The following is a 26,063-nucleotide window of genomic DNA, read 5'->3' on the forward strand; positions in this document are numbered from 1 at the left end:
ATTTTCTAGGAAGAGTAAATCCATTACAGCACCAGAAAACAAGGAGTGATATGGGGTCCCTGAAGATGGAAGGCAAATGGGAATAAACTGATGGAGAAACCACAACCCCCAATATAAAACCATGAAAAAAATAACAATATTAATAGTAACTGACACTCACACAGCATATAAATATGAGACACTATTCTTAGAACTTTGTATTATTTCATTTAATATTCACAGTAATCCTTTGAGATAAAAACTACTATCATCCTCACTTTATGAATAAGACTCAGAGTTACACAGCTTTCTCAAAGTCATGGTACTAATAAGTGCTGGGTTAGGATCTGAACCCAAGCAGGTGAGGCGAAGGGTTTTGTGCTCAGTCAGAGTAGCAGCTCTGGGGGCTCCAAGTTTGGAGCCAGCACACTGGGGGCTCATGAGAAGCCCTGAGTGATGGGTGATTGGATTTGGAGCAGCTGGGCCCCTATCCCACCTCTCCACCCATGTTTGTGTCCTGGAACTTGGGGCAGGGGGGCAAGGGACACCTAGACACCAGTCCCTAGCAGACACATCCCACCCCCTGTTCACAACCAGTGACTGGCATGGAACTAGGGTTCACAGAGTGGTGACTGAAAAATCTCACAATACAAAGAGAGGAACACATAACAAAGACTCACCAAACATTTGACAGAAACCAAAACTGCCAGAAAAGCACCAAATTTGAGAACAGAAGTTATAAAGAAAGCAAAATAAAGTTGACAGAATGAAATGTTTTTAAAGCACAATGAATATCCCCTGAGGGATGGGAAGGGCTACTGAATCCATGAACCAAAATAAGACTGACACCAGAAGAATGATAAAGATCTTACAAGTGAAGGAAATACACCATGGCTAACCCATTATCTGGGGATGAAAGAATAGAGTAACCTCATTAAAATTTTTCTTTATGTATTTCTATTTTTCTAAACTTCCTATACTGAATATATACCCCTTTGAGTACTGGAAAAGTTACTTTTTAAAATGTCTGGCGTGAGGTGGGCGCTCAGTAAGATTTGGTAGACCCTGCCCCCATGTCAACCCTTAGCCCTATCCAGGCTGACCCATGATTCACTGCTCCCCAGTCACACAATCCACACCCCCAAACTCCCGGTCTCTGTGCACATAGCTGCCCTCCCAGAGTGCCTTTATCTCTCCTCCCCATTTACCCATATTTGCCTTTTCTTCAAGGCCCACTCAAAGATTACTTGCATTAACAAAAGGTCCCTGAATCCCCCTCAACCCAAACTCCTAAGGGCACCTAATTCTCCAGGGTCATGGGACAGGTCTGGTTGAGCTGCCCTATGGGGTCATAGTGCTGACAACTTACCTGCCCTTTACCTTTCAGTGAGTCCAAGTCTGTTCTCCCAACTCTACTGTAGGCTTCTTAAAGACACCAAGAGGCATGAGCCTTCTTTTTATATCCCCCTGTGCCCAAGAAAAGCTGAGAAGCTTTCACAAGAACATGCTTACATGTCAGTTGACTGAATGACGAATGAATTGCTCTTCCTGGTGGGAGTAGAAGTGGCAAACTATTGTGGAGATTTGGTTACTCAACAGGGTGGGGCCCAGCATGGCACATAGGTGGGGTGCCCCAAATGGGCCACCTGGTTTCGTTCCAGACAGCTTTGAACTCCTACCCCTTGCCTAGGATCCAGAAATACCTGTAAACCCAGAGGGTATGATTGGTAAGTCTAAGGTCAAAATGTTGATGAGCAAGATATTTATATGGTCTTAAGGTATCTCCCACAGATTGCTTACTAGTAGTAAGGGAAAATTAGTAAGTGCACAGTGAAGAAATTGGACAACACCTTAACCAAGAGCTCTAACTTAACACCACATCATAAGGGGCAAATGGCCAGCCAATGCCTCTAGATGTAAGACATTGAAAAAGACGCAACATCACTCATGTAAATCCCAGTCAGGAGTGTATAACCCAGAGTCTAAACATGAGGCAACATCAGACAAAATCCAAGGAGAAAAATATTCTATTTTTTTAAAAATGGGGAGGGGAGGCTATATTCTTCAAAAATGTCAATGTCATGGGGGCACCTGGTTGGCTCAGTCGGTTAAGCATCCAACTCTTGATTTTGGCTCATGTCATGATCTCACAGTTCTTGAGCTTGAGCCCTGCATTGGGCTCTGCACTGACAGCACAGGGCCTGCTTGGGATTCTCTCTCTCCCTCTCTCTCAAAAATAAATAAACTTAAAAACAATTTTTTTTTTAAGTCAATGTCATGAAAGACAAAGAAAGACTAAGGAACTATTCTAGAGGCAAGGGGACTAAATGCAATATGAGATTCCAGAGTAGACCCTGTACTGAAGAGGGGAAAATGCTATAAAGGACACTGTTGGGTCAGTTGACAAAACTGGAATACTGCCAGCAGATTAGATAAAGTATTGTATCAATGTTCAATTTGCTGAAGGTTATATAAAACAATATCTTTATTCTTAGGAAACCCACACTGAAATGTTTACAAATAAAGGTCCCTCATTTAGGCAACTTAATCTTAAATTCCAAAAAAAAATTTAGACAGAGAAGGAACATAAATGATAAAAAAAAAATGAGGCAAATGTTTAAAAAAGTGAATCTGGATAGAGTATTTGGGTGTTTTGTACTATTCTGGCAACTTTTCTGTGACTTTGAAATTACTTCCAAATAAACAGTTTGGAGAAAAAAAACAACAAAAGAGCCCCTTCCACTAGACAGGGTGTGGGGTAGGAGTGGAGAAGACATAGAGAGTAAATCCAGGGAGAACATCGGTCATCACATGTCTGCACTGGGGACAAATATAACCTTTTGGGTCTATTTTTATTACATATGGTTAATATTTTCTGGAGATGTTTTGACATCACTTCTGTCCACAAGCCCACCATAATGAGTCAGGTTGTATTTGTTAAACCACAGCCTTCTAGGTGTTTCACGATATTTCATTCCCCCTGCCCCATCACCACCAAATTTTGCAGCTAGTCCTATTCAGACTGCCTGACTTTAGGCCCTTAGGCCATATTCCTCCCTTTGGAGATCTCGTGCTGGCTTTCTGGGGTGCATGTCCCATTTCCCACACCCCACCACCATCACCACCACTGGACTCCAGAGTAGACTTTGCTCCCACCACACACACACACACACACACACACACACACACACACACACACACAGAGCCTCCCTCCCCAGGTGCCCTGTCATAGCTGGGTGTGGTCACCTTTAACACAGCCAGACAGCTGACCCAGTCTCTTTAAGCAGGCTCACTGCAGTCTACAGGGAATCAAGCAAACCATCACATTGTACAAATTCATTTATTAATTCAGAAATTAATATGATCTGATATGCATCTTTTATGGGCAGACTCCTCAATGCTATGTAGGTTGGAGTATGAAAGCTGAAACACCAGAGTGGGGCCAGTAGTTTTTAAAACATTGGAAATATACAATCTTGGATATTCTACCAACACCAGACACCAGAAAACTAGTAATAATAGTAAATTACACTCTTACAGTGCTTTTTACTTAAATGAGCCCCTTCAAGTTCATCTCATTATTTATGCATTCATTCACACATTCATTAAACAATCACTCAGGATCTGTGTTGTGCCACCAGGGGCAGGCAAAAGCCACAGAGGTAAAGGCCCAACCCGGGCCACAGGAAGCTGCCATTCTACATGGCCCTGAATTGCCCAATTGGCCTGTACACACGTGCTTAGGGTGCCAGCCATGATGGGGCGGTGAAGAAAACTATTTGAAAGGACAGAAAACGAGAGAGTCAAAGAGAAGTTACTGTGACTTTGGTGCACCAACAGATTTTGCTGTTTCTAAAAACATGACTCTATATGATGACTCTATACTGATTTATGTGTAATTATTTATAGGACCATAAGCCCATGAGTGCTAAGGGCCTCTAAAGGTCTTATTCCAGCCCAAACAGTAAGTAGAGGTTGCAATCCTGAATGCCAACAAGGGTCAAGCAGCCAACTCAAATTAGTTAAGACTCAAGAGCTATTAAGAAAGCAGGACTGACAGGTGACTTTTTTGCATGGTTTTAACATATACTGAATTGTCTGGGAGTGCCATCACAGTGCAGTTAGAGGGGATACTATACTTTGTATTCTTTGAAATGTCACCAAGAGCAGTTGACCATCTGGGAAAATCACGTCAACCTCAGCAGCACCTCTCCTGGTATCTGAGTCACCCACACAACACACCTGGATCCTGTGGGTATTTGTGGCTGTTACATTCTCAGTGATTCTCTGCACAGGTTCCAGCATCTGACTTCTTCCTTCTGTTTTCTGTGTAGTTGTGCCTGAGCAATTACATACTAGAATACATGACACTGTATTATAACTAACTTTTCCTTTATTTCTCTGTTATATTACAGTTAGGGCATTATATTGATTTGTTTAAAAAACATGTATATATGTGGGTCATATTATTTAGGAATTTTATTTAGGGTGATCAGAAGGCATTATAAATATTTGCTAGATAAAAAGGGGGCACCATTCCAGATCATGTGCCCTTAGAAGCAAGAGAAACTATAGTGCCAAGGGGAATCAAGGGGGAAACAGAATTAGGGTGGCTTCAAAAGATAAAACCCACAGAAGAAACTCAATGGTCTCTTACAGATATTGACATGAGGATCCTGAATGATGGGTATATAGACAATGTGGTCAACTGATGGGGCATAAGAAGAAAAGTATTCAATTGGGCACCTTTGGGAAATTTCATCTGCATATTTAATTTAAATTATACTATATCTCAGCATTTTCCTGCATAGTGACAATAGGTAAAAGACCACAAGTCATCCATAGGGGCCAGGGAAATGATAAATGGTTTAATGTCTGGAGGCAAAGATGTATTTAGAAGAAGTCAAAGAAACAGGTGCCAGGCTTGGTCTGGGGAATATCTTCTTAATGGATGAGAAGATGAGTAAACAGTATATAAGAGGATGCTTAAGGATATTTATGGAAAATGCTACATTGTGAGGAATCATGGACAGGAATAGGGATAGAGAAATGATCTCAGAGGACCTCCAATAGGTTAAAAGGCAGACCAGAAATATTTAGGGCTCAGATTCTGAGAGGGATGGTTATTTAATGGGGGGGGGGGGAGGGGAGGATGTGGTCTAAATTCCCATAAGCATGCCCATCGCTGTCAAATAGGGACAAAGGGCTTAAAAAAAAAGATGTCTTTCAATCAAGAGGGGATACCTAACTGATTCATGAGTCGTCCCCAATCTGAGGACACCCAGGGCCTGGGAAGAAAGGAAGGGAGCAGCCTGCCAGCTTGAAGTGCCAAGGGAAGGTCCAGAAGCAAGGCTTTCTGAGCCTGGCTCTTCTACAAACACTCCCAACTCCATCACTTCTCAGTTTCCTCATCAAAAAAAAGAGAGAGAGAGAGAGAGAGAGAGAGAGAGAGAGAGAGAGAATAAAACACAATGGAGTGGCACCTGGCTGGCTCAATCAGTAGGGCATGTGACTGTTGATCTTGGGGTCCTGAGTTCAAGTCCCACACTGGGGACAGACATTACTTTAAAAAAAAACCACAATGGAACACTTTAGATTCCATCATTGTACATTTTTCTATTGTTTTCAGGCTATTCCAGGAGTGTGTGTGTGTGTGTGTGTGTGTGTGTATATGTATATGTATACATATATATATATATATATATATTTTTTTTTTTTTTTAATGTCAGGTCAAAGCAGATGTAGGGATTTACAAGCATTTTGACTCTCACATGAGAAGGTGTATCACTTCCTAGAAGGAAGTAGAGGGACCAGGCTCACTTGGACTCCAAAGAAACATCCAGATGTAGGAAGTGCATCCAGGAACCAGTTTACATGGGTCTCTGAGAGCTGATTCAGCCGACAGGGTATCAGATGTTGAAATGAGCTGCAAACACCCAGTAGGTAGCTCCCACTTTGAGGACACACCAGTTCATGCCAGAGTCAGGGAGGTGGGAAGAGGAAAGCATTCTTGGTTCAGGAGTCATGCAGGGTGTCTAAGTGAGGCAAGTGAGGCAAGAAAGGCCCTTGCCTCAGACACAAACTTCAATGTGGTGCCAACAACACTTACAAATCAAGATGAATGATCTCATAATGCAATATTTTTAAAAAATCAAATTGGTAAACGAAGGCACTGGCTGTCATGTTGGAATCAGGGCTGGGATTAGGGCAAGGCCAGAGGCAAAGGTAATGTGAGGTTCTCTGATGTCAGAAGAGTCTTGCATAACAAAGGCCAGTCCCACCCAGAATGCCAATAGCACCTCTGTGGACTAACACCAAACAGCATTACAATCCATTTTCCAAATTCAGAATTCAGAATCTTTTAGATTTTCTAAGAAGTAGTATAGAACACAATCCATGCATTACGTAATACCCACAGCAGGGTCTGGGGCAGCACCCTCAAGTAAACACATAAACATTTTTGTGGCCACATCTATGAATAGTCACACTCTGCACAGCAGATAAGTCAGATCAGGTTTTGCCATTACAGGAGTTAAAGAAAAGCTTTTGGTTTTTGAATGTTTTGGATTTTCAAACTTCAGATAAAGGAGTGTGGGCCTTAATGGCATTACATTAGGTCTCTCAAAGATAAAAGGCAGCAGATTGGACCCAACCTTTTGTTAAAACTTGTGCAGAATAGAACACTGCAAAGTCCTCACTGGTGATCACCCAGAAGAAGGTGATTTCTAAAAGTCAGTCAAACTCAGAGCAGACTTACAGCAGCATTTCCCATCAGTCAACCAACTGATAGTAAATCCATTTTGTGTGTAAAACCCTGGGCAGAATCCTGGGAGGTAAAAAGACATACAAGACACAGTTCCAGCCCTCAAGAGCTTGAAAGATTAGTGGGGACAAGAAGGTAAACATAAATCATGATACACTGAAACTGAAGGGAGTTAATCCACACCCACAGTTTAAAAATGTCGAAACCATTAGTGGGTGGGAGGGGGGATGGGTTAAATGGGTGATGGGTACTAAGGAGAGCACTTGTGATGAGCACTGGGTGTTGTATTAAATGATGAGTCACTAAATTCCACACTTCAGAAGAGATTCATAAATATGGAGAACAAACTGAGGGTTACTGGAGGGGTTGTGGGAGAGGGGATGGGCTAAATGGGTAAGGGGCATTAAGGAATCTACTCCTGAAATCACTGTTGCACTATATGCTAACTAATTTGGATGTAAATTTTTTAAAGAATAAAAAATGAAAATAAAAAATAATAACTAAATTCCACACCTAAAACTAATGTTTCACCATATGTTAACTAAGTGGAATTTAAACAAAAACTTGGAGAAAAAAAATGTTGAAACCAAGGTTCAGAGAGGTCTCAGGTCTCACATAAGTTAGCAAAGTTAGCAACAGGCATTTCATGGCACAGATCAGAATCTGGGTTTGCTAACTGCCCTCCACTGCTCTTTGCCGAAAAGCACATAATAAACTGCCAATTTAGTGATGAAATTCCAAGAGGAGTATAAGATCCCAGCTGAAGTGGTTTGGGTCCAATATACCTTTGCAGCAAAGATGAGGTCTGACTTTGGAAAAGGACTTTGATTTGGGGAGGCAGAAAAGCAGAGGGCCCTCTGGGCAGGGAAACAATATATGGGCAGGGTAGCCATGCAAGAGTATGAGCCTCCTGTAAAGGACATAGAAGGAGCTATTGGGAAAGGGAAAGGGAAAGGCAGTGCATGGAGACCTTGAATGCCGGAATGAAGAACCTACGCTGATGCCCCTAAGGCAGCATTTGCCAACCGTTTGCTTTCCACCTCATGACTTGCCATGACTGCCCACCACCCTTGTGGGCAGACAGAGTGGAGTGGTTTAAAAGAGCATGCTCTGGGCTCAGATTCTTTCCATCTGAATCCTGGCTCTGATGCCAACTGTGTGACCTTGGACAAGCTGTTAGACCTCTCTTTGTTCAGTTTACTCATTTGTAGGATAGAAATAATATAAGTGTCTCTCCCATGAGGGTTAAATGAAAGAGCATGTTTATGGTACTGAAAACAGTACCCTGCATTAGGAGTACTCAGTTAAGTGTTAGCTGTTGTTAACTATTTTTATTTAAGTTAAAATTTTAGTTTACTATGTACTGCAGCTGTATCCTGAGCAATAGTAGCCATGAAGTCACGGACTTCTCATGACAGTTATGGTTTTGATGACACACATATATCAGGAGGTTGAATCTAAAGTCCTAATTAAGGCACTGAGGATAGCAGGTCTGACACTTCCAAGCCCGTGAGAGGGGCTTCAACAGGACGGCTCAGGAAGCTTGATGTCTGACCCTGCAACTAGGAGGGCATCTGCCTGGCACAGGACCAGCATCTAATCACCACCTGAGGCACATAAGGTGAGAGACACAGACTGGCCATTTGCTATCAGAGGAGCCAAGGCAGACGGCTGAGCTGGGGGTTCAGCCTGCATTCCCAGCTTCACTGCACCAAAGGCCACACAATTTCTTCTTCTGGCTAATGGGGCCACATGCAAGAGAAGGCTGGCACGAGACCAGAGCAGGTCTTGTCCAAGAGGGCCAGGTGGACAGACTGCAGGACCTTAGCTGGAAGAGGCTGGAGGCAAATGACTGGGTTTTAGGAGCTGAGGAAAGAACAATCATCTAGAATAGAAAGGAAAATTTGCTCTTTTCAAGACAACTGGAAGTGACTGATCCTAGCAAGTGGTGGGGGAGGACTCTCTGAGAAACCCATGAATGTGGCCATAAAGGAGAATCAGCACTACATACCTGCTCTGCCCAGGAAGCTGGAAGCCAGCAGACCACAGGCCTGGCTAAGTGAGCCCTTTCCTGTCCCTCCCAGTCCAGTGACAAAGGACTGGACATATTAACTACTGATCTGAGACTACGTTTTGTGACTTAAAGTGACCACAGGACCTTCTAACGCCCCAGAATGACCCAAAAAGTTATGGGGTCTGACTGAGTTTTCATTCCAAGGCCGGGAAAGAATGAATCCCACTGAATAAGCATAAAAGGACAGTGGAAGACAAAATAAAGTCACTTTGTAAGTACACCCCCGATGAGTCTTGTTTCTTTACACTCATTAGAAACATAGCTATTAAAATGAAATGTTTTGTCCCTATACCAACTGAAACATCAGTTTCTAATTAGTTTCTAACATCTCTCACATTCCCAGTGGTATGGTAACCACCACTGGAAATAACTGGTATACGGGCAGTAAGGAGTTAAGGGGGAAAGCAAGGCAGGCAGAGGCAGAACCTACCATTGGTTTGGTAGGTTCAGTGGGAACTCATTTGCTCCTCAACCTTGAATACGATTAAATGAAAATAGATGTTGTACCAATGGATAGCAGAATCCAAGGATCCTTGGACAAATGGCATTGTTCAATGGGAAATCAAGATGGCCCAATTCCATGAAGAAAAAAGCTGTGACTCCCTGAGTTCCTAAGCTGGGCTTCCAGGCAGAGTGAAGGCAGAAAGAGGAAGCATGTTCTCACTAACACTGAGTCACCTGGAAAGCATCAGCCAAAGTCCCCAGGTCCTGGAGGCTTAGGGGGGATCCTGGGTTGAAACAGGCCCTGGAGTCTGCCAAATCCAAGTGCAGAATGTGAAATATACACCAATACACAACTTCCCTGCTGCCTTCACTTGGGAACAATTGGAGGATGAGGGGAGTGTGAAGTTTAAGTTTTAAGACAAGATAAAAGGGATGCTCCCCTCAGTTTAGGGGATGGTGTATACAGGGTAAAAAGATGCCACCTCTTAGCTGCCTGACTTAAATGGTCAAAGGAGGAATGACCTGACCCAGTCCCGCTTTACAAGACGGGACTTGCTCCTGCACTGACTTTGTCCCTTAATTTCCAAGTTGGCTTCTTTCTCCTTCAACTCCACCTCTGTTCTCCCAGCTCTGACTTCCTACAATTCCAGACCAGCTAAGTTATTTCCGAAGAAAGGACCAAATTATCCAGACTCTACTGGATCAGCCAGCTTTATTGCTGGAGGACATATTATAGAACCTCTCTTCCAACATTCTCATTTTACATATAAGGAAACTAAAAGCCAAAGCACTCACACCATGTGCCCAGAGCCACTGAGCTGAGAGAACCCAAATGCCTGCTCCATTATACACCATCATGCTAACTTTCAAAGAGAGGTAAGCTTACCTCCATGGGCCACCATCTCAACCTTCATTCCTCTTCCACAAACACCTCAAAATGATAGAAGAGTTCTAATTAACTTGCATGGGCAGGAGGGTGGGGAGGGGGGCGCTGCCTGGGTGGCTCACTCAGTTAAGCATCTGACTTTTGATTTTGGCTCAGGTCATGATCTCACAGTTTGTGAGATCAAGCGCTGCACTGGACTCCACGCTGACCGTGTGGCGCATGCTTGGGATTCTCTTTCTTCCCTCTCTCTCCACCCCTCCCCAACTCTCTCTCTCTTTTTCAAAAATAAATACATAAACTTAAAAAAATTAACTTGCCTAGAACAAACAAGGATGAAAATGAGGAGAACCACCTCAATGAACTAGCTGGTCACTTTGAAGGGAGTAATCAGTGGCCACAAATACTTTCTCGGAAGAACAGGATAGTCCAATGCTTGGTACGCTTTGAAGAATATACCTGGGACCTCAGAGTCATAATCAGGTCTCCACAGCCGGACTATAATGATGAGCAGAGGAAGGTCCAGAAACCAGGTTGGAGGATGCGATCTGGAGTCGAGCATCTGCAAAGGTAAGCTGTTATGACTAGTGGCAGTAGGGTGACAGAAAATGCTGCCCAGAGAGTCTGTTAAGCGAGAGAACAATTTTGGCATCAAAATGAAATGGGGTTTATGAGATATATTCTTATGCCAAGCAGAAAGTCTGTTCCCCTTATAGTAACTCCCAGGCCATCTGGTCTACTTCCTCAGTGCAGGGTACCAACATCTCTCTCCTTCCTGAACATTCACTGGGATGTTGTTTTTCAAATAAGAATCTACTTCCATCTCCTTTTAACTAGCTGTGTTTACTCCACATCAGCTCTCCTTCTTATGTCTAACACTATCTCCACATTCACCTTCTCCTCAACATTTGTTCCATCCTTTGATCCAAAGTTATAGAATGCAATAGAATCAGACTGATCTCGGTTCAAATCCCAGTTTGGACACTTGCTAGCTGTGTGACACGTGCAATCACTTTATCTTTCAGAGCCACAGTTTTTCCAGCTGTAAAATGAAGATAATTAATAGTAGCTATCTCAATGCTGTGAGAAAAAGAGAACTTATGTCAAGTGCTTAGCCCAAGGCCTGGCATACAGTAAGTATGGTGGCTGACACTGTTATCGTTCTTGTGATCACTGAAGCCAGCTGAAGCTCCATTTGTGGAATTAAGGCTCAGAGGGCTGCAATTGGCTGTCCAAGGTCACACAAGTGAGCCAGGGAGGGATCCAAAATTCCCTGATTCTGGAAGCCTTTGCCAATCATCAGCTCCTGCACAAACGACATCATTGCCCAATGACCTAGAAATCTGAGTATCTGATCACATCCAAGTACCACAGCTGATGATTTAACAAGCACTCACCATGTGCTAGAAAACGGATCAGGCTCTATGAAAGCCTCAAGGCATCTATAGGTCAGCGTAAGAAAGCCATCTCCTTGTTTGTAACAGGTAAAAACACAATTACAACACAAAAATCTGAAGCTGCTCCTGGTGTTACCCAGTGCCGACAATATTTCTCGTCCATGTTTAAGAGGGTAGTTGAAAGTAAGACCAATGCCCTGGATACCTTACCCCTGGCTTTGGAAAGGCCTCTTTGGGAATGAGAGGGAGGGGGAACCTACAGACTAGAATGGGGTCTGGCCAACGCAAGCTATAAAAAAAGAAGATAGGGGTCGACAATAGGCTAAAAATAGGTCCCTGCCATTGCTCCAAAGAACAGCGATTATTGTCTCTAAGGTGGGCTTCTTGCTGCACCAGGGCCTGTCCCTCCATTGACCGTGCAAGCACTGAAACCGTGGGGCCCAGGAAGCACATTTTATCTTGAAGCATGAATCACCCTTCAGAAGTCCAGAAAAGAATCCTCTCTTTGTGGCTCTTCAATCTCCTTCTTGGCTGGCATCCCTAGATCCTCAGGGCTGGTATCAAGGCCTTATGAAAATTCAGGGTGAGTGACCTTTCTGATGGAAACAGACCATTCCAGAAACTCATGTGACGGGTTGCCTCTTAAAAACTGAAAAGAAACAATGAATGAACAAACCAGCTAGAAAGCATTCATCATTCAAGTCCAACTGCGGAAGCAGTCAGAAATGGCTAATCCAGTGTGTTCTGAATGCGGGGCTCCCAAAGTAGAAAGGAATGGCAGCAAGTGCTCTCAGATTATGCCTCCTGATCTATTAGATCTCCCTACATTAGGTAAGGATTTGACAATGTGAGTCTTATTTTTTTAAACTGTTGTACTTCTAAAGGATGGAGCAGCAGGAAGGAGCATTCTGAGACCCAAGTCTTGTCCATGTAGACTGTTGGCCCTAATTTCAAGGATGCTGTCCCTTCTACGATACCAGTCACACTAGAGCCAAGAGCCCTGAAAGGATATCAAACCCTCTGTTGGGGAGCCAGCAGAGTAAAGGATAATGGGGAGCTGGATGTTCAGAAATTGGCAATAGCTTTGGTTACTCCGCAGATTGCCAGACAGGACTGTGACTGACCCCAAAGATAGAAGCACCAACATCAGAGGAGGGTAGAAAGCTACCTTTCAGAGCCATCCTTTGAAGGAGCAGGGGAGCAATACCACTCTGTGACCTCAACCCCACGAAATTTATATATAGGAGGATTGATGTTAAAATGAACATTGAGGACAGCCTTAGGGTGGAGGAGGGTGGGAGCCCACACCTGCAGGAGGGGTGTGAGCACAGGGAAAGGAGCAGGCCCTCCTTTTCATCTGGGGATGAGACATTACTTATTCAGCTTCAGCTCTATCTATGGATGTGAGTTGCAGGGGTAAAAGCCACTTCCTTTTCCTTAAATCACAGCAGCATGGAGCATCCCACAGTGCAAAGTCTGAAGCACATGTACATCTAAAACCAAACACATGGGCACCCAAACTTCATCTTCATCTCATAATGAAAAAATATAAAGTTATTAGGGTCTCCTCTAGTACCTGAGCCTAAAACACCATTAGATCCCAGGAAAGGAAAACTCGCCCAACACAGACATTCACACACAGCCACTGTGCTCTCAGTGTGACTCAGTTTTCCTCAAGGGAAACCATAACCAAAAGTGTTGCCTCCTAGCCCTTTCCCAGAAATCCGCTCCCACTTTACTTTTAAAATACAATGTCTCTGGTTTCTGAGAGGTGGTGGTGGAGAAGGCCTGGCCAGAAAGGCTGTATTTCTTCCTGTTCGGAACAGCAGAATCCCTTCTGACGTTCCCTCCTTAGCCAGGTGTTACCACAAAGGGAGCTGAGAGTTTGCCAAGTCAGAAATCACCACACCTTAAAAGGAATGTGCTTGCAATGAAAGAAAAAAACAGAAAGAAAGAAAAGAAAAAGAAAACCCAAAACGCCCTTATCTATAAATTGGGAGTGAGGGGAGGAGCTAGGAGGAAAGTAAAGGGATATAAATTTGAAAATAGCCAGGCCGTGCAAGGGTTAGATTTCCCTTCCCTCAAGGACAGCCAGATCTGATACGGTCTCTGATAAGACCAAACGGCTTCGCCTTACCGCCCGTACCCAGGTCTCAACTTATAACATCAGAGTCCCCAACATCATTGGAGACCCTTCTCAGAGCTTGGAAGGGGACTTCCACTGACGTCCAGGCTAGACACTGTCTAACCAGGAAAAATCCTACTAGGAAGGAGCTCGAAGATACCTGGAAAGCAGAGACAGACAGAAAAACACTTGCGGCCTGTGTGCTTCTGATTAAAAACTACACTTTTACAACCAACGCTGAGCTTTGTCCATCACAAAAGCTGTAATTTAGCCCTTTCCTGCAAAATGACATCTTTCCCTTTAGAAACAATATATAAGTCTGATACAAATGAAATAAACACAGTACAAGTTTCCCTAATTCATTTAACATCTTTCAAGGACCCAAGGCTCTTAAATCACTTTACAAATTGTAAAACTTCATGCCTCATCGCCTTAAGAGAGGGAGTCAGGGGAGTATCATTTTCCCATCTTACTGTCAGTACATCTGAGGAACACCATGGAATAGCCCTTCTCTCACCACTGGGGGTGGGGAGGTCAGGCCTCTATATCATTACTCTCAGCTCTGAATAAATAGCTTGGGATAAACCCAGTGGGGGGCTAAGCAATAATCAACCCTGCCCATTTAGAGGAGAAAGGTCCCTACAAGTGGGCCGGTGGTGTTCTCTGGTCTAGCACCTGCACCTGACTTCAGCCATAACTTCCAGGGCCACAGATCTATGGTTCAGAGGACTCCATTTTCTCCTGCTACCCTTTACTGGTCTTGGACCCTCCCTTACTCCAGTGCCTTTGAGTGGCCAAAGTCAACACTAAATCAGCTCGTCATCTGGCCTCCAAGGACCTGTTGTCTCCCAGTTACCCATCTCTCTCCCCAAATACCAAGCCTTGGGGTGGAAGGCCAAACCTCATCCCAGCCCGCCCCTCCATGTCTCTAGAGTAACACGGCCCACCCTGACCCAAATACTTGTATCATTAGCCCATTTACAGGAGCAAGCAAGAGTCACCCAACAGTCCAGCCCCCATCCCCACCCCCACCCCCACCCCCACCCCCAGTGCCTTCTGTCTCCACAGGCAAGCAGATGTAGCACTGCCTTGCAACCAGGGGGAAAACTCGACTCTCAAAGGTCTGTCCTTTCTAAGACGAAGAAAGGCAAGGGGCAGTCCTGTCACACATGGAAGCCAGTGGTCATATGCAAACCAGCATGGGGCTGGAGACACCTCATTCCTTGAGACACAAGGTCAGGGACCAGGGATCTGGATCCTGGCCCATTTGTTCTACAGAGAGAAACACAGTATACCACCCTCAGGGGAAGCCATTCAGCCCTCACCTTCACCCCTCTTCCTGGTTATAGCAAAGAGGGAAACCCAGGCCTCCCGATGATCAAAGTCTGAAGACCATTGTTAACAGCTCATTTGTTAGTAGGTGCTCAAAACACATGAGAATTGGCGAGCAGAGCCCCCAAGGTTACATTGGCACTGCTCTCTGGGGCCCTGTTCTCTCTCTCCAGGGAGGGTTTGAAGCGGTATCAGAACAACCTGCCACCCTAAACTCTGTACCTGAGGCAACCACACATATCTCCGAGGAAACCTCGGAAAAAGTCCCAGGAAGGAAGGAAAGGGGGTCAGCTTCTGACTGGGCACAGAAAGAGGGAAAAGAAGACACCTGGGAAAGAGGCCAATGTCTCCCTGCCCTTGCCATGAACAGGGCTGTAATGGTCCCCATCTCAATCCTGCATTTCCCACCAAGGACTGGAAATCAGAAAGGGCAAACAGAGAGCTGGCGGCCAGGGGGCTGGGCTGGGGGCCCCAGGGCACTGACTCGGAGAAGGGAGGACACCTAGGTGTGCAGTCCACCATCACCCAGTTTTTCCATTCACCCTCGGGAGAAGGCGGCAGGGTTATCTAGGCACGGTTCCATCCCTTTCAGCAAAGTCCTCAGCCTCAGATTCAGGAGGGTCGGTGTTTCCCACTCCCATGCCCTGGCTTCCTAGCTTCCACTCAAACTGGCGCCCCCTCTGCACTCCCGAGGCGGCCTCGGAGGTGCTCTCCTCCCGGAGGAAGGGGGATATCAACCTTCCGGGGCCAGACATCCCCGGCTGCCTCCATCCCCTCGCACCTCCCCGATACCCCTTTGTTTCAGGCGGGGAAAGTTGCCAACGTGCACCCCTTCCCCAACACGCCCCCTTGTGCGCCCATCCCCCGCAGGGAATCCAAGCCCGGGCGCACCTTCCGATCTGCGGCTCGCTCTCGAGCCGGGGCAGACGCTTCGAAACCGAAAGCAAAGAGGAAGCAGGATCCGGCAGCACCCCCAGCCCGGTCGCCCGGTCTTCCCATCACCGCACCATCCCCGGGCCCCCCGCACTCGGCGCTGGAGCCCCGCGCGGCCACCTCAACGGGCGGCAGAAAGGCCTCTCTGCGGGCTTCGGGGGCACCTACCGGTGCGGGGCCGAAGCTGCGGGCAAGGGCAGGGCAGGGCCGGCCGCCCGCCGGGTGCAGGTGCGGCCAGGAGCGCCGTCTCCCGGGCTCGCTCCCGCTCCTCCTCCCGCGCCGGGACTCGGGGCGCTCTCCTGCGCCGCCGCTCCCCGCCCCCACGCCCGGAGCTCGGGCTCCCCCCGCGTCGAGTTGCCGGCGGTGCCTCCCCCACGCCGCCGGCCCTCCCGCGCCGCGCCTACTCCCGCATTGTATGCCGGCGCCCGCCGTAGCGGCGCGGGGCCCGGGGGGCTGCAGCCGCCGCTGCCCGGGCCGAACGGAGCCCCCGGCGGCGGCGGCGGCGGCGGCGGCGGCGGCGGCGGCGGTGGCACTCACCCATAGTACGGATGCGGTGCAAACTGCACATGCTCGCGTCTGACAGGCGCGCTGCCTCCGGCCCCGCTTAACTCCTTGCTCGCCTGCTAGCCGGCTGGGTCCGCTGCCCCGCCGACCCCGCCGCCTCCCGCGCAGCCAGGAGTCGGCCGCACCCTGGGCGCCTGGAAGCGCGCCATCGGCCGAGGCCATGGCGCAGGTGGCTGCAGTGCAGAGCTGCTCGGCCCTCCCGGCCCCTGCCACCCCGCCTGCATCCGAGGTGTCCACAGGAGCCCGGCGGAGAGGACTAACTCGGGACCCTCACCTCCTAGCCTGTAGGAGTTGTGGGGACGGCGCGTGCTGACACCCCCTGTGGGGATCCTGCAGGTCTTGGCCACCTGAGCGCCACGGACCACGTGGTGTTGCAGACCTACTCTGTGTTGGCATTGTGCTGCGCGCTATCCATTCGTTGAATCAGCCCTGCAAGGTCATTTTTATCATCCCCATTCTCAAGATGAAGAAACTGAGGCCTGTGGAAATTAAGGAATTTGCCTGAGGCAGGGCCGGAAGCTCCAAGACCCACAATTTGATCTATACTGAAAAGATTAAACACAGGATGTTCTTTCTGAGGTCACTCTAGATTCTTCTCTTGGACGGTGGAAAATAATGGATGTCATCTGGAAAGCCTGGAGATTCTGGATATGGATCTTGGGAAGTGGGTGAGAGGGTCCTGATGTGAGACAGGCCCTTCAGACAGGTCCCAGGTCCCGCAGAAAGACTGAGCAGGAGTAGGAATGTAATTGAACCCCTATGCCAACTCCAAGCCTCAGTTCTGGCACTGGGTATGGCAGCCAAGAGGAAAGGACATTTAAAAAAATTTATAGGTAATGCCCCCTGGAGCTGTCCTTTTGTAAACAGTCTACCCTAAGGGGGCCAGTGTCTTTTTCTCATACTCACACAGACCTTAGGTGTGCCTAGGCCTGATTTCTCCTAGCCCTCCTAACCCTGTTTTCCCACCTGCCACAGTGACAAGAGTTCTCCCAGGCCCAGGGCAGCAATGAGTCTTGAAAGAAAAGGAAACTGAGGTGCATCCAGTGGATTTGCCACATCCTGGGTGAGAAGCTGGGCTGCTTTCCTACTATCTGAACCTAATCTGATCCTATTCTCCTAATTGCCTAATGAGGCCATTGCTCCACCAACTTCCTGTCCCTGGCCAGGATATTCAAAGATCAACAAAAGTGCGTCCAACTAGGGGTGGGCAGTGTGGACAAGGAGTTCTAAGGCCATCCCATACACACCTAGTTCTTGGGCTGGCTGAGTCATTCTTTGCAGAAGGAAAGCACTGGGGTTCGATGAGGCAGAAAGAGTTATATTGGATTTCTCAAGCCATGTGTTGTCAGTAGCAAGAGCTCTTGACTTCCCAAAGTTAGTTTCCTCCTTCATAAGTATGTTGTGATGACCCAGTGAGATAGTGCATGTACTGTCCTCAGTATGCAGTGGACCTTTGATAACAGGAAAGTGTTTTCTGAAGGGGGGAGGGGGTAAGGCAGGGAGTGGGGAGAAGGGATCAGGGCTACGGCAAGCCATGTAGGCTGTCCCTGGAACACTATCAGAGAGGCAAGAGACAGCCCCCTCTCAGGAACACCTTGGCAAGAAGTGGCTTCAGTTAGTCTGACAGCAAAGCTTACCTACTGAAGAGGGACCTTCCCTGTGCCCTCTTGCCTCTGAAGCCTAGTTCTCCCGCTCTGCTTCTCAATCTGTGTCTGGTAGTTGACTCGGTTCCCTCCCTGACTCTGGGAGGCAGCATTGCACAAGAAAGCATGATGGGCTGTTAAGGCAGAAGATCTGAATTCCGGGTGACTTACCCATTTAGCACAGTATGTGCAGTGCCTTGTGCCCATAATGTTTTAGGGCTCACAAAAATGTTTACATTTCTTTTAAAAACTTTTTTTAACGTTTATTTATTTTTGAGACAGAGAGAGACAGAGCATGAACAGGGGAGGGGCAGAGAGAGAGGGAGACACAGAATCTGAAACAGGCTCCAGGCTCTGAGCTGTCAGCACAGAGCCCGACGCGGGGCTCGAACTCACGGACTGCGAGATCGTGACCTGGCTGAAGTCGGACGCTTAACCGACTGTGCCACCCAGGTGCCCCTACATTTCTTTTAAAATCAGGGACAAAAAATAAACTTTGAGATCAAAGAAAATGCTTTCATATATAATATCAATATTTTAATTTTTAGTGTGGAAGCCATAGTATACAGAAGCCACAGTCCAGTTACAGAATCAAAAAGAAGGGAGGGAAAGGAACTAAGGCACAAGACTTGGCATTAGCCAGTCTCTGCTTTATCCAGCTCTCCCATGGATTTAACTGAATGATCTGGGTTTTCCTCATTCCTAAATTAGGAATCATTGCTTCCTAACAAAAATTCATATAATGCCTTACAGTTAACATATCTTTTTCTTTGGGTAAGGCAGCTATTTTAACCCCCATTTTATAAATGAAGAAACCAAGGCTCAAAGAGATTGTATGGTTTCATCAAGGCCATATTGCTAGTAAAGGCAGAATGCAGGTCAAACTCAGGTCTTCTGACACTCCATCCAGGGTCTCATACGTCTGCACCTAAAAAATGTCAAATAAAATGAGGTACGTACGGGGCAGAGCAATCAGCTCCGGAAGCAGCCCTAAAAATAGCATCTGTGGCAATGAGTGGGTCCCCTGGTTTTTCACTCAAGAATGCTGAGACATACAAGCATACATAGTGTTGTGGGAATGAATGGGGAGTGACCCCCAGGTGAAGGTGGGCACAGTAATAGTAATTCTAGTGATTCAAGTACAGATTCACGGTGGAGAGCCATGGGACACAGCAAACCCTGCTGCACTAACACACGGAAAAGGATGCCAGCCCCTCCTTTGCCTTCTTGTCTTATCAAAGCAAGCTGGATTGGAGTCCGGTCTCCACATCCTAGCCAGATATCTTAAGTCTACTTGTTTAACCTTTTCTGCGGCTATAAAATAGCCATCTACAAAATAGAAATGGCAATATTACCCAAACCCATGGCTGTTGTAAGCTTAAGTAAGATAATTCAGGTATTTAGCATATCGTCAGGCACATATACATAGTTAAAAGTCTCTGCCACAGTAGGCAGCTAATAGTAATTCTCTGCACATCTCTCTCTGACCATGAAGTAGGGAAAAAGAGAGTCTTTCAAGTGTCTTTGTAGTCTCTAAAGTGCCTTGATAATGTTAGGTTCTCAGTCATCTTTTCTGAAAGACAAAAACTTCTCTGCCCTTCTACTAAGCAAACCATCCATAAAGTGGTTGCTCTTGTCCACTATAAGTAATTTCCTTGATGACTTTCAAGGGGAACCAGAAAGACTCCTGCATACTTGTTAGAGAGACTTGGTTCCCTGGGGGATGCCCTCTGACCACAAGTCAGGAGAGATGTGGCTCAAGAGGGTGATTTCAGTGGGGGGACTGGGCCCACAGCCAGATCAGGAAGGACCTGGGAGGGAGCCTAGTGTAGAAATTGGAGGCCAATCCATCCCGGAGGCTGGGATAAGAAAAAGATAAGTGAAGTAGGAGCGGAGGAAGCATCAAAGTCAAAAGCAATTTCAAGTTTGGAATTATTTGGACCAGCTTTACAGGAAAGCAAGCTGGGTGAGAGACAACTGGAGGAAACTGAGGCCATCAATCCTCCCTAACAAGCATACAGAAGTCTTTCAGAAAAGTTCTCATCTCAGAAAATACAGTCTTGGCAGTAAGAGAGGAGGTCAAAACAAACATCTGGGGGTTGATAACAGGGGAGTCTCTTTGTAACAGTCCCTTCTGGAAGTAGGAAGGAAAGAGTCATAAAGAGACTAAAGAGTGGGAACCTGCATCATTTAGGATTCTTTGGCTGCAAGCAACAGAAACCGACTTTAGCTATCTTAAGTCTAAAAGGAATTTCTTGGAAGGATATGCTCAGATGATACACAGATTTGAAGGGAATGCTGGCAAAATAGACTCAGAACAGGCTCGAATCAGAACAGCTTTGGGAGCCCAGGTAATAGGAAGTAATTGAGAATCTTCTCAGGGTTCTGCCCCTAAACACTGGACTTCACTTTTTTTTAATCACTTCTGCTCAAGTGTTAGAGCCACACTTACCTAAGTTGAGTCATGCATCCACCTCTTGGCCAGGGGTGGGCCAGCAGGATACTCTGACATAGCTCTAACAGCACCCCACATCATGACTGAGAGGTAAGCAGTGAGAGAGAAATCACAGTGCTGTTCTCCAGAGGAGGAGAAAGGCTGCTGTGCAGCCCCATACAGTAAATGTCCATGCCATGGGGGAAGCACAAGGAATTTACACCTGACTCAGTGTCCCTGTAGGGTTCTTGGCTGTGAAAGAAGGTGAAGAGAGAAACACGTCAGCCCCAAGAAAGTAGCAGGAAGCTCTGAAAGTACCAGGACAGGAAGGCATATGTTACTGAATAAAATCCTTGCCCATGCTGGGGTTGGTATAGAGGTGGAAACAGGCAGGTGTTTTATGGATTTGCCCAACTCTGAGCTCTGCTCAGGAGTGGGTAAACTGTGATAAGGGAAGCAAGTGCAAAAGGTTGTTATGGATGTCCTTGAATGTTTACAAAATGCCTCTGAAGGGGGGAAAGGGGTACCAGTAGCAAGGGGAAGAGGCATTAAACCCCAGGGAAATGGTCAAATTGACTGCAGGTTTATCAGAAGTTTTGCTATCCATGTGTCTGTGTGGGAAAGGGGTATGAACTTTCACAGAGCTCTCAAAATAACGGGTGTATTCTTACTTTGGGGATATTTAAAAGTCGTGTCCTCTCCTTTTTTACTCATCAAAAAGAAAATGCAATAGATAAGGACTATGCAGTATTCATGAACACCTTGAGCCTGAAAATGAAGAACTCACCATTCTATGATAATGTGAATTCATCCATAAAGCATTAAGACATTAATGTGTGTGCACTAAGACAGCCCTGAAAATTAGTGCGGTTTCATGAGATTAGCAGTAAATTAGGGGGGAAAAGGCCAATGCTAAAAGAAATCAAAGTGAAAATATGAACATACACTGAAACTACATTACTTCATACTTCTAAGTGGTGAGTTTAACTGTGAAGGTTGTAAATTTGGTGGTGGGGGCAGCAGGGTGGTGGGGGGAGCAGGGATGAGATAGAGTTCATTATGAAACTTTGGAATCATGGAGAGAGCCACCCCCACTCCCCAGCTGCTCTCACTTCCGACTCAGCAGTCAGCCCAGGTGCTGGGCAAATTGGAAAGAATTTCTGCCCTGGAGATTAGAAACCAAACGCCAAGCTGGTCACCTCCCCTCGTGCCTCCCTTTGCCAGGATACAAGGAGCTTAGTCGTCTGAGGAGGGACAAAGGGGTATTGTTAAGGGGAGCCTGCTTATGAGAAGGCTTTGCAACTAAAAGCTTTTATGCTGCTATCTAAGCCATTCTGCCGGGGCGGGGGCACGGGTGGACACTGTGTGCCTGTCCCGATCACTGTATCAGTTCAAAGAGAAACTTCAGCCAGACACAGTGATTGCAGAAGGATATCTTGGGACTTGGCAACACCAATAGGCTAAGAATTTCTATCACAACATGTCATCCAAGTCCCAATTCTGGGCCCCACTAGGTCCTGGGATGGGTTAGAGTGGGAAAAATTTTCTTTTTGTAGATCTGAGGCAAAAGGTTCTGCCTTAGGAGCTGGCTGTGAGGCAGCCCAGCTTGGAGGTGGGGCGAAGGTGGGGGTGGGGTGCGCAGATTGCACCACCAAGGGTCAGATAAAACCTGTTTCAATTCTTTTTACCCTTCTTGTGTTGGCCCTGCTAGGAGGACTCTGCCATCTTCAGGAAAGGCGGTGTAAGCCTGAGAGGCTGATGATCCCAGGGACTCGAAGTTGTCTGGGGAATTAGTTCAATTAGGCATCCTCTTAGTCTCAGATGCTAATTAATTAATAAGTATGTATTTAGTGTTTTCTCTTCCCAAGCACTGTGCCGTTGTGAGGACTGAACCTGGCTTCAAGGAACTTGTTATTCAAATTCAACAACCATTAATGTACCACGCACTGTGCTAAGGATTAGGGTCATACAGGTAAAAAGACTGACACCTATGCATATGGGTATGAGAACAATATAGAATGGTCTATAACAAAGCATTATCCCATGCTCCTAGCTTTAAATTCTGTGCCTCCCATGCTGTGGAGGCTCTGCTTATTTGTGTTCCATGATGGAGCTGTTTCCATAACCTGCCTTTATCTCTACCACACTCTGTAAAGGAAACTCTGACTTTGGCTCAAAATTGTCTGATATTTGCGAATTTACACACTTCTCTCTGTCAAAAGACTCTTTGCCCCTCTTTCTTGCCCACAGCTTAGGTCAAGATTTGCTTGCTCTTATGTCCTTCAGCAAAGTACATATCTGGGAAGGAAGCAATGCCATCTTTGGTGGACTTTTTTTCGTATCTGTGGGAAGTTATGTCAGATATCTAGGGTTGTGACCGCCCCCCAGGGAATACAATAGTAGGGTCTAGGGACAGGGAGGGAAGAAGAGTGGGGTTTCCAATGAAAAAAAGGAAGAATGCAGAATTGCTGAGTGCTTTGTCTGGAACTGCATGTCCGCAATCAGAACACATAGGCTGAGGGGTGCCTGGGTGGTTCAGTCAGTTAGGCATCAGACTTCAGCTCAGGTCATGATCTCGCAGTCCGTGAGTTCGAGCCCCGCATCGGGCTCTGTGCTAACAGCTCAGAGCCTGGAGCCTGCTTCAGATTCTGTGTCTCCCTCTCTCTGACCACCCCCCCCCCCCTTCATGCTCTGTCTCTCTCTGTCTCAAAAATAAATACACATTAAAAAAAAAAAAAAGAACACGTAGGCTGAGAAGGGAACTAGTTGCTCAGAGGCCTTATCTTAACCCAGTACATGACTTTATGGGTGCTCGTATGATGGGAAATTAATACTGTAGCCTATCTCTGAGCTTTTACTATTTAAATCCAAATTCTTGTTCTAGGAAGATACTGTGCCCGGTGGGTCCCACTCCCTGGCATAACTACTACTTGACCACCAGGCTAAATGGAGTTGGATGATGTCCCAGAAATCAAAGAAGGTCAAAGGAAGGGTCTGAGGGTCTCTGGTACTGCAGTTAAGGAGTGTGGATGAACATGGGTAAGTGTGGAAGAGTAAGAAGTGGTGGAGAGAAGGAAGAGGGACTTTCTCCTTGAAATCATTCACCATGTTGCTCCCACCCAGAACCTCATGAAGTTAGTCCTCTGGATGACTTCCAACTAGCCACATGTCCTTTCTTTCCTCAAGTGGAGAACATGGCTTAAATACATCATTTCCCTTGCAGGATGTAAATGGGCTTGGATTAGAACTAGGTCCAAGTTAACTCTGTACCCAGACTTGTGTCTGCTCCTTGAAGACCTGGATGACTGCCAGACCACGAGAACATAGTGTGTAATAGGAATCCAGTAATGCTATTGTGGTCATAGCTTAATTGCTCTGAAGAGGTAATGGGGATCCAGGCAACATCAAAAGCATGTGAGTCCCCTCTGATCTGAACATTGATCCCCAACTCTCCAGGTGTCCACTTGCTATATATTCCCTCAGGGCTTTTACCAGTTCAAGGCAGTGACTCAAGGGGTTGGTATAAAACTTGAGGGATGGGAAGATATGAGGACACATTCTGGCTCATTGACTGGCAGACTGTGGCTTTATTGAGTTAGTTGTCAACTTCCCTGAATCTCAGCTTTCTGCATTACTGATGAGATCAATACTTTAAAAACATTTTAAAAGCTTTATTAGAAAAATGATTCATACTCCTTGTAAAACCTTCACATAATATGGAAAATAACAAGGCAGAGACTAAAACCATTACACCAAATTTCTACATCCAAAGATAATCACTGTTAATGTTTGGGAAAAACATCTTCCACTCACGTTATGTACATAGATATATATGTAGTTATGTATATGTACCGTTTTACATAAAATCCTTCATATTATATACACTTTTCTAGAAATTATTTCACTCGACATTAAGAAATGACTATCTTTCCATGTCAGAAAACATAATCCTCCAACAAATTTTAATGTCTGCATACTTGATTTTCTAGATAAATCATAATAATAACTAGTAGGTCAGAAATGATGGATATTTAGGTTGTATCTTTCTTTTTTCTGTTATTTTATTTTTTTAATTTACATCCAAATTAGTTAGCATATAGTGCAACAATGATTTCAGGAGTAGATTCCTTCATGCCCCTTACCCATTTAGCCCATCCCCCCTTCCCACAACCCCTGCAGTAACCCTCTGTTTGTTCTCCATATTTAAGTCTCTTATGTTTTGTCCCCCTCTCTGTTTTTATATTATTTTTGCTTCCCTTCCCTTATGTTCATCTTTTCTGTGTCTTAAAGTCCTCATATGAGTGAAGTCATATGATATTTGTCTTTCTCTGACTAATTTCCCTTAGCATAATACCCTCTAGTTCCATCCACATAGTCGCAAATGGCAAGATTTCATTCTTTTTGATTGCCAAGTAATACTCCATTGTATATACATACCACATCTTCTTTATCCATTCATCCATCAATGGACATTTGGGATCTTTCCATACTTTGGCTATTGTTGATACTGCTGCTATAAACATGAGGGTGCATATGTCCCTTCGAAACAGCACACCTGTATCACTTGGATAAATACCTAGTAGTGCAATTGCTGGGTCGTAGAGTAGTTCTATTTTTAATTTTTTGAGAAACCACCATACTGTTTTCCAGAGTGGCTGCACCAGCTTGCATTCCCACCAGCAATGCAAGAGATCCTCTTTCTCTGCATCCTCCCCAACATCTGTTGTTGCCTCAGTTGTTAATGTTAGCCATTCTGACAGGGGTGAGGTGGTATCTCATTGTGGTTTTGATTTGTATTTCCCTGATGATGAGTGATGTTGAGCATTTTTTCATGTGTTGGTTGGCCATCTGGATGTCTTCTTTGGAGAAGTATCTATTCATATCTTTTGCCCATTTCTTCACTGGATTATTTGTTTTTTGGGTGTTGAGTTTGATAAGTTCTTTGTAGATTTTGGATACTAACCCTTTATCTGATATGTCATTTGCAAATATCTTCTCCCATTCTGTCAGTTGCCTTTTAGTTTTGCTGATTGTTTTCCTTTGCTGTACAGAAGCTTTTTATTTTGATGAGGTCCCAATAGTTCACTTTTGCCTTTGTTTCCCTTGCCTCCAGAGATGTGTTGAGTAAGAAGTTGCTGTGGCCAACGTCAAAGAGGTTTTTGCCTGCTTTCTCCTCAGGGATTTTGATGGCTTCCTGTCTTACATTGAGGTCTTTCATCCATTTTGAGTTTATTTTTGTGTATGGTGTAAGAAAGTGGTCCAGGTTCTTTCTTCTGCATGTCACTGTCCAGTTTTCCCAGCACCACTTGCTGAAGATACTGTCTTTATTCCATTGGATAGTCTTTCCTGCTTTGTCAAAGATTAGTTGGCCATACATTTGTGGGTCCATTGCTGGGTTCTCTATCCTGTTCCATTGATCTGACTGTCTGTTTTTGTGCCAGTACCATACTGTCTTGATGATTACAGCTTTGTAGTATAGCTTGAAGTCCGGG

At 45.7% G+C, this 26,063-nt stretch overlaps 1 protein-coding gene across 13 annotated transcripts in view; it reads right to left on the minus strand.

Moving 5' to 3' along the window:
- TMEM229B (transmembrane protein 229B) overlaps positions 1 to 16,876 on the minus strand; it is a 40,324-nt gene extending 23,448 nt beyond the window's left edge. For 6 of the 13 annotated variants that reach the window (XM_019833165.3, XM_019833168.3, XM_019833163.3 and 3 more), the window contains exon 1: positions 1,349 to 1,480. The gene's annotated coding sequence lies outside the window, so the exon portion shown is untranslated. Of the gene's footprint in view, positions 1 to 1,348; positions 1,486 to 10,602; positions 10,624 to 15,888; positions 16,023 to 16,098; positions 16,231 to 16,467; positions 16,607 to 16,768 lie in introns of those variants that run through there. The other 7 variants (XR_006599715.1, XR_002158725.3, XM_019833161.3 and 4 more) reach the window with 6 other exon arrangements.
- Positions 16,877 to 26,063: the final 9,187 nt, after the last annotated feature.

The sequence above is a fragment of the Felis catus genome, chromosome B3 (assembly GCF_018350175.1).
Source record: "Felis catus isolate Fca126 chromosome B3, F.catus_Fca126_mat1.0, whole genome shotgun sequence".
Classification (NCBI taxonomy): domain Eukaryota; kingdom Metazoa; phylum Chordata; class Mammalia; order Carnivora; family Felidae; genus Felis; species Felis catus.